The sequence below is a fragment of the Arachis ipaensis genome, chromosome B01 (genome assembly GCF_000816755.2).
Source record: "Arachis ipaensis cultivar K30076 chromosome B01, Araip1.1, whole genome shotgun sequence".
NCBI lineage: Eukaryota > Viridiplantae > Streptophyta > Magnoliopsida > Fabales > Fabaceae > Arachis > Arachis ipaensis.
This window is the reverse complement of record NC_029785.2, coordinates 7,950,106-7,964,294: the sequence shown is the minus strand read 5'-3', so window position 1 is coordinate 7,964,294 and position 14,189 is coordinate 7,950,106.

Genomic DNA, 14,189 nt, shown 5'->3' with positions numbered 1-14,189 from the left:
CCTTTTGCACCATACCGTACCATACCAGCTCTTTCCTAGCAATTCCATCGAAGACCACTGACTTCTCTTTTCATTGAGTTTCAGTTTCTGTTCAACCCAGCTCAAATATTTGTGTTGCTTCAATCCATATCACCACCTCCACTTCCCGTAACCACCGTTCTTGTTAAATGGTTTACGTTCTTACTTTGTTGAGTAAAAATTCAATTCAATTCTTGTCAAAAACAAAGACTTTTTGGCCTTCAAATTTTTTTATTTTAAGACAATATGATTTTCTGTTGAAAAAATTTGTTAAATTTTAGGATAATATGATTTTTCTGTTGAAAAAATTTGTTAAATAGTAACAAAAGTTATTTTTAAATTTTTGTAAATTATTAATAAGTTTATTTTTGAAAAATTCATTCACTGGTGGTAGTTAAGTGAAGAAAAAAGTAATTATAGTACTAGTACGGAGACCTTTTAAAGGAAAAAAATAGTATCGAACAAGAACAAGAAATGAAATAAGATAATATTAATGATGATATTTATATTGGTGATGATGATAGTAGAGGAGATAATGATGGTAATAAAGTATGATTTGACAATAGAAATAGTAGAGGTAGAAGTGAGAATGATGAGAATGACAAAGGTGGTCGTAGAAGTGATCAAAGTTGGTTATATTGGTGAAAAAAATTTTGTGGGGTTTAAAATTCTACAAATTATAAATAAAATTTTCACAAATTTTTTTTTTTGTTACTATTTAAGTTGAGAGGCGAAGTTCCTTTTTTTTTTGGACAAAGACGTCTTATCCTGAGTAAATCCTTAAAATGGCCCCCCAGATTGGGACCGTGCACCAATGTTACCATTCAGTTTCTAAATGCTCTAAATGCACCCTCCAATTTGAGCTTCGTGCGAAATCTTAGTCTTTTCACCCAATTCCGGCATGACTCAGTAGCCGGAGCACTGAGCTGGCGGTTCCAACGAAGCCACTACCCTTCTCTCTTCTTCCAATCCTCCTTCCCTTTCTCCCTTCCTCAAGCATTGTAGCCCTTTCCTTCTCTCAGTTCACCAGCCTTCAGACCTCAGAACCACCACCGTAACCCTTTCTCTTTTCTTCTTCCTCTCTTCTTTTCTCTTCTCCTTTTTCCATTGGCCTAAAGCTGAACCACCACCGCGAGCCACCATAGCCTCCACCATCTGTGACCACCGCATCCAACCTCCTCCCTCTACCCTCTCCTTCCCCGTCAGGTCCAGAGACATCGAACTTTCTTCTTGGCGAACCACCTCCATCGGGCCCAAGCTTACTGTCGCCGCCAATCAGCCATCTTCATCACCCTCTTCCACGCACCGAACCCTAGCCCTATCGCAGCTTCCAGCATCTCCATCGCCACCACCATCACCTCCGGCCTTTACCTAGCGTCGCCACATCTTCCTCCCCCATTTCCTCTTCTCAGCTAAAGAGTCGGGTACCTTCATCTTTGTTCCTCATCACCGAACTACTGCTATCGCAATAGCCGCTGCAACCACTACTCTGCCGGTGTCCTCCCCTCGTCTGCTTCTCCTTGTCATTTTCATCACCCATGATGACTAACCCTCTTCTCCTTCCTCACGTTTCAGTTTGCCTTATTTTCCTGTCTGACCACCCCAACTTTCCCTATTAGTTTAGGTTTATTTAGAATTTAGTTTTAATTTTCACCAGTTTTAGGCTTAGTTTAGTTTGATTTTTTGTTTTAATTGATTTTAGGTGGTTATGATAGGTTAATTTAGTTTGTTGGATTCTGCTTGTTGCTGAAAGTGTATGGAAATATTCTCCAAGCAACCGTTCTGATTCATCCACCCCCTCCAATGGACAGAGGAGAAGAGAAAAGAAGAGAGGAAGAAGAAAAGAGAAAGGGTTGCGACAGTGGTTTTGAGGTAGTGATCTGAAGGCTGGTGAAATAAGAGAAGGAAATGGCTACAATGCTTGAGGAAGGGAGAAAGGAAAAGGAGGATTGGAAGAAGAGAGAAGGGTAGTGGCTCTGTTGGGAGAAGAGGAGGAACGATGGTGATGATGGAGGGTGATGAAGCCTACGTGGAGGTGGAACCGCCAGCTCAGCACTCCGGCTGCTGAGTCATGCCGGAATTGGGTGGAAGGACCAAGATTTCGCACGGAGCTCAAATTGGAGGGTGCATTTAAAGCATTTAGAAACTGAGGGGCAACATTGGTGCACGGGCCCAATTTGAGAGACCATTTTGGGAATTTACTCGTCTTATCCTTTATGAAAATAGAGAATGACTGAGTTAGGTCTTTACTCTACTTTATTTATTATTCCCTTGGCTCCTTTTGATGCATTGTTTTGGGGCATAGAACTTTTTCAATTTTTCATGTGCCAAGTTTTTGTTGACATATAGATTTAAAAATAAATTATTAAAATAGTATTCAAAAATTCATATAGCTAACAAAAATAATTTTGAACGATAAGAATAAAAAAAATAAGTGTTTGAATAATTTAAAAACATGATAAAAATAAAAAATATTATATTATTTTTATAAGTGGTAAATAACATTTGTATTTAATACATAATTTGTCTATTTGATTTAAATTTTTGTGTACACATTTGGATAATTAATTTAAAATGTGCATATAAAAATTGGAACAAAATTCAACTTATAGATTTTTTAAAATTTTTTTTAAAGCATTCCAATGATTAAAAGATAAAGTTAACTACTAATTCGGTATTTAAAAGATTTTGTCGCTTACAAAAAAGTTTCTAAAAGATGTTATCGACCTAAATGTCCCAAAAATATTTAAAAATATAACAAAAAGAATTAATAAATATTATAATTTTTGTAAATAATAAAAAAAATTATATTTAGCAAAATTTTATATTAAAAAATATTTACTTTGTGTAAAGTCACCAAATTTTAAATAAAAATGTTTCATTGACTTCAAATTAAGAGCAAATCAGATAGGATATGAATACTTCATTGGTGTCATTTTGTCCCAATTTACAGTTAAAAGGTTTTCCTAATAATATTTGTTACCAAAATATATACTTTTTTACATACTTGTCTAATTTTACATTCTTCTATTTGAATTCTAAAATATTATTATAATATAAGCCTTATGAATCTTATAATGGTGATTCTTTGACATGACAAGATTAGTATAATTGTTAACCCAAATAAAATTATTGATACTGCAAGCATAAACTTTAATATCACTCAATCAGTTCGATGATAAGATAAATAAGTTATTTACTTAAAAATAAGGGCAAAGCAAATTAATAAACTCTTTAAATCATAAAATTACATAGATCTCCTAAAATAAAAAACGTTACGTGTATGTTCTCATAGATATTTTTATATAAATCGAATTGATTAAAATTGACTTAGCCATTATAGTAGTAAATCGAATCAATTAAATTCGAACTATTAAGATTTTGTATAGATCGAATGAACTATATTCGATTTAGTTAATTTTAAAGTCCATCCATAGTAAATCGAAACTATTAGTTTCGAATTACACACAGTTTTTTACTTAGTAATTCGAATTAAGTGAATTCGAATTAAGCACTAGTAAATCAAATGAACTTATTTTGATTTACATTGAACGAAATCTAGTAGTAAATCGAATTCACTAGCTTCGATTTAATGTTTATATACCTATATAAAGAATTCGAATCCACTTGCTTCGAATTACATTTCACCAAACCCCACCGCCCAAAAATGAATTCCAGAAAAAGTTTACGCCCAAAAAATCGTAGGATTGAAACTGTGGAAATGAAAGACGACCCGAACCATATCTATCGGTTAGATGGCGTCGCCTATATTACTGGTTCCATCCATGAAGAGGTTTGTTTTTTGAAATTGAATATCTGTAAAAAATAAGTAATAGTCTGTGATGTTAAGTCGCTTAGAATTTTGTTATATGCGCTACTGAAATTTTTAAACTACAAATAGTATTTAGAGTAGTGGTTTAGTGTTTTGCTAGAATTTTAAAAGTACAAATATACGGTGGAATAGTTATTAACAATACTTAATTAAAATAGTGATTAACTAGATTAGAAATTTTTTAGAAGTCTAGGTAAATCTAATTTAGGATTTTAATGTTAAATTAAATATGCAGTAGAAGTTTGGCAAAGATGTAAATTAGTTTAATTTTTATATTTAATATAATTCCTAAATATTAGGTTAACAAGCCAGTAATTTAGTTTATTTTTAATTTATTAAAAATTAATTTAGTTTTGGTTGTTTAAAATTTTTATTAATTTAATTTAGTTTAATTTATCTAAAATTAATGTAATTTAATCCATAAATGTTAATGATTAAATTAATGCAATTTAATTTAGTTTAATTTTATACTCTATACTTTAGTGTAATCGAATTTTGTTGAATGCAATTTAATTAACTTATTGAATGTTAGGTAGACTATGTCCTAGGATGCAACATAATTTACATTAAAGTTTATTCATAGTAGAGTTATCTGTTTTAGGTGATTTTTGGTATAACTCGAATATGATTTTGTTAAAGGGTCTGCATTATTTAATGGTCTTTTGGTGAATTAGTTTGTTACTTGTAATGGTTCTAAAATTTTTTTTTATCGTGCTGCAGCCACATCGATGTATCACCAGCATGAGAAGGTAGCATGGTATGTTTCTGGATGACAGGATCATACCACACCTGCAGATGGCCGGCTTAGCTCACCTTGCGAGACTCAATGACCACTGGTTTAGGTTGGATGAGCCACTGGTTAGTGCATTTGTGGAGCGGTGACAGCTCGGGACTCATACTTTTCATATGTCATTCGGGGAGTGCAAGATCACGCTTCAGGATGTTGCGTACCATTTAGGCCTTCCCATCGACGGACATTATGTCAGCGGATGCCTGACGAATTTCCAGCGGTTCATTGATGGCGAGCATCTTGCATGGAGTTGGTTCCAGGAGTTGTTGGGTGTGTTGCCTCCGAGGGACTGCATCGACAAGTTCACGGTGAAGTCCACTTGGATGCAGGAGACGTTCAGTCACCTTCCTCATGACGTAGAGGAGGAGACAGTTAGGAGGTACATGAGTGACATCAGATGGATAGGGTGCTACCACAACTTGGTGGAGTACAGCATTGCCCACAGGCCGCACTCGAACATTGATTTTTTGATGTCGAAGGATGGCAAAGGCAGGGTCCGATGGTTTCCGGACACTCTACAAAGTTGGCACGAACATTGGACCAGGTGTCAGATGTTCCTGACGGACATCGAGTGCAGCAGAGATGTCATGTTGGTACACGAGCCAGTGATTGTGATTGGAGGTTGCTCGATGATGTGATTGATGCCATAGAGGGGGAGGGGTCGAGGTCGTCGACGAGGTAGAGGGAGCAGTCGAGAGGGAGAGATGGGTTGACATTGAGGTAGAGGTCGACGTATTATGAGAGGCGAGTATAAGGTGGTGATGTTGGGGATGATGGTGGGGATTGTAACACCTTACCACACAGAGCTTTATGAATAAGTCGTAAAACAGAAGTGGTGAGGTATTACGACATCTAAAATAAAATATACATACATAATATACTTGAAGGAATATAATATTCGAGGAGTCTTGAATGGTGGTTAAGTAAAAAATTGCGAAAAGAAAAGCGCATTACACTCAAAGACGTAAAACCGGAAAAAAGATAAGGGTAAGACATGAGTATATATAAAGAGTCGAGTACCAAAATACAGAATATCAGGCTCCAGACGCAACTTACGAATCTAAGGTTGGCCGGAGTATAAATACATACATGAGCATAAGTATATATCCCAAAATAACCCAACATGCATAAAGAAAACACCTAGTTCTCCAAAAAGCCTCTAAGAGGATTAAACATCATTTATTTATATATATACATAGGAGAATCTATGAATAAAAAATACATAATAGATAACTCCAAAAATATAATTTCTCAATTTCGCTTGCCAGAGAAACTTCCAGATGCTCACTGAGGCACATCTTGACCTGCATCTGAAAACAACAACATAGATATGGAATATGAACCGGAGGTTCTCAGCATAGTAATGGTGTCCACATACATAATATATAAGGTCCCAGAAAAGTCAGAGGCGATCCTAGGACTCCAACACTCAGATTTAAATCTTAAAATTTATAAATGGAGAACCATAAACAGGGTAGGTTATCTAAGATTCTTGTTTCTAATTCCTTTCTAACTTAAGCCATAATTTCTGCCTTCCTCCAATCCTCCAAAACTCCGGTGCACAACAAGCAATACAGACAAAGCAAACACAAGTAGGATACAGATACAGTAGATAGCAAATATAGAAGGTAAGCATAATATTCACATAGGCAAGCCCAATTAATGCACAATCAAATAAAATACAGATATGCATATGATGTATGTTTGCCCTAAGACTGATGAGTCTCATCTGTCGGTTATAAAGCCAACCCAACATATTTGGTAGCTAACCCGAATATCATTCTCTTAAAAACTGGTGAGCGATACAGCACCACGATCTTCACCATCTGCGGGCGGTAAACCACCTCGATCCCCACAGACATTTTCAATTGGAAAATAGCACACACGTGGGCGGTAAATAACCACGATCCCTACAAAATAATTTCTTATCAAATCTGATAGGCGGTAAATAAACACAATCCCCACAAAACAATTCTATATCAAATTCATTCTCATCATCATTCAATTCATTCAATAATTATCATCATCACACCTCCCATTCCGTTCATCAATAATTCACACTGAAAATATAATTCTCTTCTTAACTAAATAAAACTCAAAACATAATACTTTTCTTGATAAACTGAAACTCCAACATAATACTTTTCTTAATAGATCAAGTTCCAAAACATAATGCATTTCTTTTCATTATAAATCGAAGTCAAATAATATAATTTTTTTTATCTATATTTGTCTAAATAATACTTCAAACCAAATCTTCAATTTTTATAAAAATTTCAACAGTATCTCCTTTAAAATTTGGACTTTGCCACCCTTCTTGGGTCCCAACAAAACCACCTTTCAAACCCTTTTCAAATTATTTTCAATAAGCCAAACCAATTCCAATATCAAAATTATTTCAACTCTCAATTCATTCATTATTCAGTAAACACATAACTCAATCTTTCATCATATACATAACTCAACCAATCCTCAATCTTTCATCATAAATACTCACATTCATCAATAATCATTCATCAACTCCCATCAACAACTTTAATTAACACAATTCCTACAACCAACTCAACAAAATTATCATTCATCAGCTCATTCCCAATATAATTTCAAATTTCCATCAATGTTACTAGCATTAATATATTTCCACATTTCCAACCTATCCTGTGGTTATCTAGCCTATATTTTCACAAAACATTATATATTATCTATGAGAAACCAAAATCATACCTTGGTCGATTCCTCCCTAAACTCGGAACACCTCAAAAACTTTTTCTTTCACAAGCTCCAAGCTTCCAAACATCAATTCCTCAAGTTTAATCACCCGGATTTCGTTTTAGACCGCCCAATTGAACTCCAAATCAACAAGAACATAATCTAATTCACACAATATCACTATAATCATTATAAGGTTCACTCATTCAATAATTCACAAGGGTTCAATAGCTTCTTACCTTATCCATGGATTAAATGGACAAAGTCCAATACTATCCACGAGAATTCGACCCTAGAAAATCAAAACCACATAATATCTCAAAATCAAAACCTAAAATTTCGAAATTAGGGAAGAGTGGATGAGTAAAAAATTGATAGATTCTTACCAAATTGATTCATGGGTTTTGTAGAGAATTTCAAGATGAGCACGTGGCCGCTGATGGCTCGTTAATCGGAGCTCTGAATTGAAAGTTATGAACGACGGAAGCTAACGGTGAATATCGTTTCCGTTTCCTCCAAAACCCGCGTACTTCATGTTTTAAGAATGGGAAGAAGAGAGAAGCTCTTAAGGGAGGTGAAAATGGGTTGGACCTTGGGCTTGGTTTGGATTCAGTCTAACCGGTTTGGCCTGTTGGTCCGTTTGTTGGCCAAAACCTTTAAAATTAGTGTCAAAATTCGTATTTTAATTATTTCCTCCATTCTAAACTATTAAATTTAATTTTCTAATTTCTTTAAATAATAATTAATTTATTAGCTAATTATTTATTAATTTCGCGAATTTTATATCCTACCTACCTAATTGGAAATTTTGTCCCTAAAATTCAAGTTCAGTTACCTGATAAAAGTTATGCATAGTCACTTCTCATTCCGGATTTCAAGCTCTCAAGTGTGTTCCTCAATTCCAGATCGACTCCAAGAGACCTTTACTAATGGTACTACTCTTCCGCGTAGTCACTCAACACTGGTTTTGTTCATTCTAACCGAAAGTACTTGAAACGTTAAATCTTCTTCTAATTGAACTGATACGGTAGTAAAACTATTTGATATGTCGCCGGCCACCAACCCGTCTTAATACTTCAAACGGCTCGATATACCTCGGTTTCATCCCTTTAGTCTTGATTGCCCCTCGATTCCAACCTATTGAAGCAACCTCGAAGAATGCGTAACTTCTTTCCTTAAACTATCTAGTATTCTCTCCCGGTCCGCATAACTTTCTTATCGGCTTTGAAGCTCAACTTGAATTCGCTTAGTTTTTCTCCGTTGTCTTGGCTTTCGATTTAGGACCTAGGACGCTTGAGCTTCAAAGAAATAGATTTCCCTATAACCTGTCAAACGTTGAGTTATGTGCACCGCTACTTCATCTTTCGTGATATATCTTAGTAACTTTAAGGTGAATCAAAGGTTCGCTCATGTGTGCTTTGGACAATAGTTTACGTGTCTACTTTCGACATTCGGCACACTAAGTCTTTTTTTATACATTTAAATTCCATTCTTGTTTTCTATTGTTCTCTTCTTGATTCCCTTACCCAACAAGCTTCGATATTCTTGGTAGCTCCTTATCCTCTTACTGCGCTCTACGAATCCTAGCCTCACAATTGTCTAACATTTGCAATTGATCTAGTCTGACACCTCCATTCACTTTTTCATCTTCCAACCTAATATTCAAAACTTACTTAATGGTTCATTCTCCTTAATTGTCCTCCAAATAATACTCAAAGACTTCCTGCTCAGGGCATCCACCAATATATCATAACATTGCATCTGCATGTCTCCTAAGCCCTTTGGAAATATATCGTAGTAAGCCTTAAACGGTTCGTCAGGTTCAGGTAATCGCGAGTACTGGCGTTGTAGTTAATTCCTTTCTCTCATGGTTCGAAAGCTTCATTCGCATTCAGGCATCCATACAAACGGTGTATCCTTACGGTTCAATCTGCGAAAATTAAACTTCAAAATTCCCCATGATCCTGCACACTCTTAAGCTTCATCTTCTGCGTCCACCAATCATGTTCTAAGGAACTAAAGCTCCGAGGGTTTTATCTAAGAATTGTGCGCGATATAAAATCAAGCTTGAGTTGATTTCCGAAAAGATTCTAAGCTCAAAAGACGAGCGAACAACCCAAACGGTGTTCGCAAGAAATCATAAGGATGGCTTGTGTTCTGATTAAACAAAGTTGTAGAAAATTTTTACGAAATGCACAGGATAAGAATTAAGATGTTTCTCAAAGAAGGAAGCCAAATTGAACACTCTGATTAGAAAGAAGCAAGGCATATTGAATTAAGTAAGTCTCCGTCGATTTTGAAGAAACACAAGTTCACGGAGAAAAGCAATTCAACTGCAACTTCAAGAATCGCATGGTTGTACCAAAACAAAATTAGGCTCACCTTGGAAGGTACAAAGTTCATGCACGATTACGTGAGAGTAAGAAATAAAATTGGGGAGACAATTAAATCTTTTGCAAACAAAGAATTCGAGACAAAACCTCGAGCAAGTTATAAGGGAAAAAGAATCGATCGGGTCACGAAGGTCCATGAATACTAATCCTATTGCACAATCAATCTCTCTCCATTATAGCTCACTATCATAGAATTCAAACACTACCCCTTGCGACCATCATCTTTTTTAGACCCTTCGGACATAAATCGATTTGTATATTCAAAGTAATCCAGCAACATGTGTTGCATTGATAACCAGTCCAATCCTATCAGCGGCAAGCAAGAAGAAACCTCGAGTCTAAGTATTAAAAGTTGAGAAGTTGGTATATGCACACTAGAGTCACAACTAAGTCTTAACACTTTCAGCTCTAAATCCTCACCTCCGTCATACACTATGTCTAAATGCGACACTTCCAATATCATATAATGCAATTAGAATTCTATTAACATTTTTCAGGATTACCTCCACCTTGTGGTCACGATTGATCGGCGTTCTGAGCCTTTCTCCGGGAGCAATTTCTAGAGATATGACCCGGCACCCCGCACTAATAACACATACCTAAACACTTTCGTCACAGCCTATTCCCATGAAAACTTTTGCACCTTTGGCACCTTCCATCCTCCGGGTAGGGCACCACTTGCTTCCTTTTATCATTCCCCTGGTGACTGTCACTCCTTTTGAACTTTTGGCCCCTCGGTGTGAAATTCTGGTTATGTGGTCCCTTCGACGGAACTCCCAGCTTTCACCCCTGCCACAACAGCCTTCTTTAAATATTCTTCCACGACCCTGCTCTTGTTTACCAAGTCTGAGAAAACTCTGATTTCCATCGAGCCCACAGAACTCAACATATCAATTCAAAGTCCTCCTTCGTATTTGATGCACTTTTACTCCTCAAAGTCTCCTGGAGCTCCCTGACAAATCCTAAAAAATCGGCACAATTCCTCAAACTTGTTCGTGTATTCAACGATCGACATCTGACCTTGTTTCAATTGCAGAAGTTCAAGCTCCATAGCTGTTTTGACCGAGTTGGGGAAATATTTCTTATAAAATTCAGTTCGGAATGCATCTCAGGATATAGCAGCATCACCCTACTGCAAAAGGCGTCGCGTCCCTTGCCACCAATATTGGGCTTCACCCGCTAACTGATAAGTTACAAACTCAACACGTTGATCTTCAGGGACTTGCTATGCTTGTAAAGCCCGCTCGATTGCTTGAAACCAGTTGTCCGCCTCAGTGGGGTTCGTGGTTCCTCCGAAGATTGGTCCGTTATCCCCATTAGCGCCATTCCCATTTCCAGCTTGATTCCCTAGCGCTTCGGCTGTTGCCTGCATAGCCGCAACCATATTTTCCAGGACAGCCATAAAGTTCACAGGGTCGTTTCCCATTGTTTCAGGGTCTGCAGTACCTATTCTACCTCTGCCTCGCCTGCGACCGCGTCCACGATCCTCACAAAATAATTTCTTATCAAATCTGGTGGGTGATAAATAACCACGATCCCCACAAAATAATTTTCTTTAAAATCTGATGGGTGGTAAAAAACCACAGTCTCCACAAAACAATTCCATATCAAATTCATTCTCATCATCATTCAGTTCATTCAACAATTATCATTATCACACCTCTCATTCCGTTCATCAATAATTCACACTCAAAGCATGATTCTCTTCTTAACTAAATAAAACTCAAAACATAATACTTTTCTTGATAAATTGAAACTCCAACATAATACTTTTTTTAATAGATCAAGTTCCAAAACATAATGCATTTCTTTTCTTTATAAATCGAAGTCAAATAATATAATTCTTTTATCCATATTTGTCTAAATAATACTTCAAACTAAATCTCCAATTTTTATAAAAATTTTGGCAGCATCTCCTTTAAATTCGGACTTTGCCACCCTTCTCAGGTACCAACCAAACCACCTTTCAAACCTTTTTCAAATTATTTCCAATAAGCCAAACCAATTCCAATATCAAAATCATTTCCAACTCTCAATTCATTCATTATCCAATATATATATATACATAACTCAATCAATCCTCAATCTTTCATCATCAATACTCACATTCATCAATAATTATTCATCAACTCCCATCAACAACTTTAATTAACACAATTCCTATAACCAACTCAACAAAATCATCATTCATAAACTCATTCGCAATATAATTTCACATTTCCATCAAGGTTACTAGCATTAACATATTCCCACATTTCTAACCTATCCTATGGTCATCTAGCCTATGTTTTCAGAAAATATTATATATTATCTACAAGAAACCAAAATCATACCTTGGCCGATTTCTTCCCAAGCTTGGAACACTTCAAAAACCTCTCCTTTCACAAGTTTTAAGCTTTTAAACATCAATTTCTCAAGTTTAATCACCCGGATTTCGTTCCAAACCATCCAATCGAATGCCAAATCAACAAGAACACAGTCTAATTCACACAATATCACTATAATCATCATAGGATTCACTAATTCAATAATTCACAAGGGTTCAACAGTTTCTTACCTTACCCATGGATGAAATGGACAAAGGCAACACTATCCACGAGCTAATTTGACCTTAGAACATCAAAACCACATAATCTCTCAAAATTAAGCTTAAATTTTGAAATTAGGGAAGAGTGGCTGAGTAAGAAATTGTTATATTCTTACTAAATTAATTGTGGATTTTGTAGAGAATTTCGAGACAAACACGTGGTCATTGACAGTTCGTCAATCGGAGTTCCAGATTGAAAGTTATGAACGACAGAAATTAACGGTGAATATCATTTCCGTTTCCCCCACCTGCGTACTTCATGTTTTAAGAACGGGAAGAATAAAGAAGCTCTTAAGGGAGGTGAAAAAGGGTTGGACCTTGAGTCCGGTCCAACCGGTTCGGTTTGTTAGCCTGTTTTTAGGTCAAAATTTTTAAAATTAGTGTCAAAATTTGTATTTTAATTATTTCTTCCATTCTAAACTATTAAATTTAATTTTCTATTTTTTTTAAATAATAATTAATTTATTCACTAATTATTTACTAATTTCGCAGATTTTACAGGTATGACAGCAGTGGAGGTGATGATGAGGGTGGACCTGGAGGTGGTGGCGGAGGCGATGATAGTGGGGGCGGTGGAGGTGATTTAGGGTTTGGATCTGATGCCGATGGAGGTCATGGGATTTATGGAGGTGGTGGTGGAGATCACGAGAATGCCCGACTGAGAAGTGACGTATTGCCATAAATGAGACAAGAAAAAAGACAATGACTCCGCATGTTCTCCCTCCACTAGGACAAATGCAATAGGAACGATATTATAATTTCCATCCTGAGCTATCGCAACCAACAAAGTTTTCCCATATTTGCCATACAAGTAGATCCCGTCAATACTGGCCAACGACTTACAATACTTGAATTCCTTAATGCATGGTGGAAATAACCATCAAAGTTAGTGAAAAATTGTTAACTCTCGTCAACCTGGCCTCCAACTCACACAGAACTCGTCTTTAGAACTGCGACACTGTCTGTCATTGTTATCTGCACACCAAGCACCTATCTTGGGAGCTCATTGTAGGCCTCCTCCCAATCCCCATATATCTGTGCGATGACCTTCTGCTTAGCCAACCACGCCCTCCTGTACATAGATCTGAATCCAAAATGTGCCTCAGTTGCATTCTGCAGAACCTTAACGGACATAGCCGCATCAGCTCTGATCATAGGAAGGATGAAAGCAGATAGATATCATATGATAGTCAAGCTTCCTGTGATCACTTGAGATCGAGGTCGCTAAACATGTATGAGGTCCGTTATACGGTTTGACCTCCCAGATACCCTCCCGCCGCCGTAGAATGATCTAAATCAACCATCTGCAACTATTTTCAAACTCGTTGCACTTGTCATAGTAATGTCATGGTCCGATTCCATCACTTTATACTCAACCCCACGACGGATGCTATAAGTCTTCACACATCAGACGACTTCTTTTTTATTTTGAAACTGCTGACCGACTTAGAACTCATCTAGACCTGCGGTGTCCTGTGAATCTCTAGCGCCAAATCCAGATTCTACATCTGGTAACCCCTCCGTTCTCATCGCATCCAAGTCTAGAGTAGAAAAGTGCAGTGAGTACTGCTGAGTTCCCGACTCGATGCTCCACCAATCCCAACAGGAATACTCTTCCCTATATTATCATTGTTGTCATCATCAATTGTGGCGGACTCGCCATCATCTTCATCCCCAAGGACAACTTCCACCGCATTCGATTCTCCAACCGCCTCCAGAAATTGAAATCATAACATGGGTATTTATGTTAGCACCTAGTTCTGCGGTCTCATCGCGGTGTAGATCACCTGCAAAAGATGGAGATGCCACCAAATATTCCACAGATGCAATTACAGAAAAAGATGAAGACGCAACAATAGA